Source organism: Talpa europaea (assembly GCF_964194135.1).
Source record: "Talpa europaea genome assembly, chromosome: 2".
In the NCBI taxonomy this organism is placed as follows: Eukaryota; Metazoa; Chordata; class Mammalia; order Eulipotyphla; family Talpidae; genus Talpa; species Talpa europaea.
Window position 1 is genome coordinate 42,179,451 of NC_140068.1, and position 6,082 is coordinate 42,185,532.

The window sequence follows — 6,082 nt, forward strand, 5'->3', positions numbered from 1 at the left end:
ACTTAACTAGCTGACAGAATTTTGGAACAAATCATTCAGAGATCAATTTTCATCCCCTCAGAAGAATAGAAGTCTTACTGAGTTATGGTACTATTCCACAAAGTCATGCATAAGCATAGAGTCAGGAAAAATGAATTGTATATCATGAATAAATGATTAGCTTCCATTGTTTGGTTGAAGTTACTATTTATCTCCATCTTACCAAATCCAGTGAGCACTTTTTAGACCTTTATTCATGTAATCTTTGTTCTAAGTATGTTATACTTCCGTAATGGTTCCCTCTGGTTTTTTTTTTTGGACTTTGTTCTCCTGCCCAATGATGGTACAGAGGAAGGAGAACAAAATACTGAGACACAGTAGAGTTTGTGATGAAATTCTGTTACTGTAGAGGGAAAAAGGAGTATTTTGGTAACTTTTCCTAAAAAAGATAGTTCTAAGCTATAGAATTATAAGGCATTTTCAGCTATAACCACTACTTTTGATAACTTAGTAGATAAGATGCCTTCTGAAGCATTTTCATTTTATAAATATTTACTAAAAGATGACAGTGTTAACTTGAGTAAATTTTGAAATACTTCCCTTTCCACTTTGAAGAAGACTTACCCTTTCTTCAACAACATATCACATCCATATTTTTAATGAAGTTTTCTTAGCTATCACAATGGAGTTCATATTCCTTTTTAATTCCTCTAATTCTTTTATTAACTTTTTTCTCAAGTTATACAAAATGGCATCACATTTTTTTTAGCTACTCAAATTTGCCAAACACAGTAGGGACCTTGTCTTAAGTGGGCAACTCACAATATATCTTGTAGACAAGTTCAGAAACACCCCCTTTTTTGATCTGTCTTCCAGAACTTTTAAAATTGTATCTTCCTAGACACTCCTGCTTAAAACAGTTTCCCCCCAGTTGACCTAAAACTAGTCCTAAATTCATCAAAACTGTGTGTGTGTGTGTGTGTGTGTGTGTGTGTGTTATTTAAGAAATAGCAAGCATAGGATTGACTCTTCTGGACAGAAGTTGAAAGTTACCAGTATATCTGAAATCATTTCTTAAGGCACTGAGCAAAATTGACCAAGTGTTTTAATTTAGTGGACATGCTCATTAATTACTTCAAAATATAGCTTTAACTTTGCCGTTGTACTACTGTGTATTTTCTCTTTTTTACTCTACTACATTTATCTTTATCCCAGTCTTTCTGAAAGCTACCTCCCTAAACTGAAACAAGCATAAATTATTTAAAGCTCCTGAATAGTTCAAGAAATTGCTTTAGACGAGACTCTGCATCACGATTCACGATCTCTGCATCATCTACTTAATTAAAAATACAAATCAACCAATGCAAGATATTAATGATGCAATATTGGAATTTAAGATGACTATGCATACTATATTATGTTATTTCCAAGTTGTGTCAAATAACTGTAATTAATAGAAATCATCTTACTGAAGCCAAACAGAATGCATAGGCTCCTTATTATACAAAGAATGTCTTTTCCTCCTTTTAGACACTGCTATACTAAGAACAAATTTATGTTCTCCATGACTAGGCTGTAGAATACATCAGTAATCTCTGTTGCTTTTCAAGCCTGACAACCAGGCACTGAATAAAGAATGAATACCAGCCTTGAATGAACATTTCAGACACTTTTTTTTTACAGACCTAGTTATCAATACCTTTTTCTCATTATTGTAAGGCCAGCTGCTCTGACTTTAAGAAAAAAAAAATTAAACACAACTGAGCATGTATTGAAGTCATCTTCTCAGACTATTAGTTTATCCTTTTTCCTGCAATAAAGAAATTTGTTTAGTGGTAATGATTTTGAATATTTTACAGTATATAAATTTTTATTTATCCATCCTGCCTTTAGGCTATCCTCTTCAATACTATGCTTTTGCTAAAGGACATTAATGTTTTCCAAGAGTAATAAAATTTCCTATCCACTTTTTTGGCCTGAAAATAACATAAAAGATACAGGAACCACCAAGTCACAATATATCTTCTATTTTAAAGTGTATATATTTCATCTTACCCATGAAAACCATGAAATGTACTTCTAACTTTAGAGAAAATCAATAGGAACCAGATAAATCTAACTTCCAGATAAAGGAGCATATCACCTATTATTAATAGTTTGTATTTTTAAAAATTTCTTCTTGATATTATTTTTCTTTTCATTTATTCATTCAACAAAAACTTTTTATGCTTGCAGAATTACTCTGTTGGGTTTTGGAACTGTGACAGTGAATAGACAGAGCCCTGCTTTCTGAGTATACAGATAAATTAACAAAGAACAATGAATGTTATGTTAGGGAAGCACATAGCACAGAGGCAAGACCTAGTCTGGGAAGTCAGGAAAGACCTCCAAAAGGAAATGGCATTTAAAGTTTGAGGTGGAGCTAGACAGACAAATGTTGAAGTGTGGGTGGACAGTCTCCCATCCGCATTTATAGGTAGGTGAAAACTGGAAATGCATGATGAAAGCACCAAGGAATAGAGGAAGTAGACATCAATTAAGCAAGCAGGTGCAAATCATAAGAGGGCTTTAGAACCATATTAAGGAATTTTACTTCACAGGCAATAAAGTTGAGGAAGTGACATAATAATGCTTTGAAAAGATAGTTGCTAGCTGCAAAGTGGTACGTGAAAGAAAGCAAAAAACTTGGGGGTCAACAGACTACTATAGTAGATGGCAGATAATAATTAGAGATGATGGGTATAGAGGAGATAGCAATCGAAAAAAGAGATTTAGAATGTGGAATACTCTGAATTTGGGTGAATTGACTTGTTTTCTGAGTCCTGGCTTATTGATATAAAGACCTTTAAAGAAGGAGCACGTTTGAGGAGAAGGATGAGATAGTTTGGGACTTAAGACAGGGGAAGGATGGATCAGTGGTGTGTCACAGGGAGGAATTAATCTTACAAATTTGTGAGTGGAGATCTCTGCTGCAGGGAGGAGAAAAGCATGGATGTGTAACAAGTTAGATCTGAATGTGTGGTGCCAAAAATGTGAGGACTTTTCCTTCTTATGACATCTGTTTCCTCTTTGAAGTAGATGATAATGCTGCATGTGGGATGATCGGGAGCAGGAGGAGTGTCAATAATTTCAAGAAAAGAGAATATTTGAAGTAGTGAAAAATGGGAGAACTTGCTAAAGAATAGGAAATTTTCAGACAATATTGAAACATTGTTGAGATTAGGGACCATGAATTTATCATGCTTCCAGTTTGCTGTATTGATATTTTTTTCCAGTGGTCTGAAGACAGTTGCTGGAAAGAGATTGCTGGATTCATCCAGAGTTGTGTTTTGACTGTATTCTGGGATGGTAAGACTATTTAGAGATTGATGTCCTTAATGTATTAATCCCATGATTTGCTCTCATGTTAAAGTTCTCATCTGATTTGCCATGTTTGATTGCGCTCTTCTCACTAAGTACACTCATAAGCCCCTGGCTTGCGAAATCATACACATGAATGATCTGTCTTTTTAAGACGTTTATTCTTCAGTTCCTCGTTTTTATTGTTACATCTGCAGCAATTTTGCCCTGTTCTTTCTTTCTTTCTCATGCTCAACTACCTTTTATTCTGTTATCTTTCAGATCTGGAAATCTAAGGACTCTGTCAAAGAAAATTCTCAGTAAAGGTTATATAATTCAAAACAAGCAGCCAAGGGAGGCTTTTGGGGATTTGACTTTTTATCTGTCTCTTTCATGTCTGAGTTATCTCATCTGCCTCATTTACTTTGTTGGTAGAAATCCATTTTCTTTTGAAGACACTTTCTTCAACTCAAAAAGTAGTATGCATAATTTTGTTTTTGAGAGCATATTTTAAAAAGGCTAAATTTTTTTAATTTGGTTATTGGATTGGTTAATTTTCCAGAGGTCTTTGGCAAAAATCTTTACCCTTAGCTAGTCATCTCAGAACTGTGTGGCCTGGGGTGTCGGTAAAAGAATCTGGGTATTTCAGTAATGGCAGCTTACTGTTATCCAGAAAAAGAGCTCAAAGAGAAAGGCCTGCTAACCAGATACTAAGCCTTTCATCTTCATATCGAGACCAGCTGTTCCTTTTGATGGTGGTTTCATCTTTTTTATTGTATTTTATTTTAATCAGAAAAGTACATGTAGTTTTTCAGCTAATTAATCTGCACTATGATTACCAGTGTAACCACCACCCAGGTTAAGAAATACTGTCTTCGGGCCTCCCCGGTGGCGCAGCGGTTGAGCACTGGGTTGCGAAGCTGCCCGCGGCCTCTGCGGCGCCGGTTTGATCCCGGGCTGCTCCCCGGCCACCGGAGGAGGGTCCCACATGGCGTGCAGACCTCTCCTGCCCCTGCTGCTCCCCTCAGCAGTGTACTTCGGTCCTTCTGCCTGCTCTGCTCCCCACTCTGGCTCTTGTGAATTCTCTCACCCTCCCGCGCTTCTGACTGTACCCAGTGCTTGTATAAACAAAACAAACAAATATAATAAATAAATAAATAAATAAAAACATGCCTCTATTAAAAAAAAAAAAAAAAAAAAAAGAAATACTGTCTTCACTCTAGAAAGACTGTCTCATGCCCCCTGCTCATTACCACTCCTTTTCTCAACCCCTGCCCCCAGAGTAACAAGTATCTTAATTTATGGTAAAGACTTCCCTGCTTCTTTCTAGCTTTTCACTAGTTAAGCATGTGTTTCTGAATTCTGTCTCTATTTTGAAACTTCAACGCTTTTTGCGTCTACTTTCTTTTCAAACTTTGTTTGTAAACTGTGGCTTTGTCCATTTTCATTGCTTTATAGTAGACCATGGTAGAAATATACCACAATTTATCATTCTTTGATGATATATGCATTTCAGTTTGCAGTTTGGGACTTTTCCAAATAAAATTGGTGTGAACATTTTTGCATATGTTTCTTATTCATGTACAGGCATTTCTGAAGCATATACATAAAAGGGAAGTTATTAAATCATAGGATATGTGGTAATTAATAGATAATACTAGGTGGCTTTCCAAAGAAGTGCTGATTTATACTCCTATCAGCAGTCTGAAAAATTTTTGTTGCTCCACATTCTTGCCAGCCTCTGATACTGTTCCATTGAATTTAAGCTATTCTAGAAGACATGGCAATGTTTAACTGTGTTGTAGGTTTTCTTTTCTCCTTGGTTACTAGTAAGATTGAGCATCTTTCTTGTGATTATTGGTTTTACTTTTATGGGTACTCTTTGAAAATTACTTATTTAATGTAGTCTATCAGACATTTTTATGACTAGTGCTTTGTGTGTGCTGTTGAAGAACTATTTCCTCATGCCAGTGTTGTTAAGTGACACCCCTATATTGTTTTTAGAGACTTTGTTGCTTTATCTTTCACAGATCAATAATTATCTGGAATTGCTAAGGGTTAAATTTCATTTTGTTTTCATCCTATCACTTGTATATTGACTTTGTTCTTCACACTTGCAGGTCTCATTTAAGCTAAAAGTTGCTTCATAGAATCCACAGAAATTTTTGTGTAAGCAGGTATATCATTTGTGTACTTCTTTTTTGATCTGTATGCCTTTTTTTTTCTTTTTCTTGTTTCATTACAGCTAGGACTTGCAGTGCATTGTGGAATAGGAATGGTAGGAGCAGACATCTTTGCTTTGATCCCGTCTTAGTAGGAAAGCATTCACTTTAGGTATGTTGTTACCACTAAGGATGATACTAGCTGCAGGAATTTTGTAGATGCTTTTATCAGATCGAGGAAGTTCTCTTCCAGTCCAAAGAGTTTTTTACTCTTGATTTGGAATTGCCTTTGGTCAGATGCTTTTCTTATATCTGTTGAACCCTGATAAGATTTTTCTTCTTTCTCCTATTAATATGCATTACAGTGATTGTTTTTCAAACATTAAATTAACCTTGCTAGGCTAAGTCTTGCTTGACCATGATCTTTTTTATATATGTTGCTCAATTTGATTTGCTAATGTTTTGATAATAAAACTATTACTGTTCAGGAGGGTTAATAGTTTACTTTTTCCTGGAATGCCTTAGTAAATTTTCATATAGGAGATATGCTGTTGTAATAAAAATGTTTGTGTCCCTAGTTTATGAAAGAGTTTGTGTAAGGT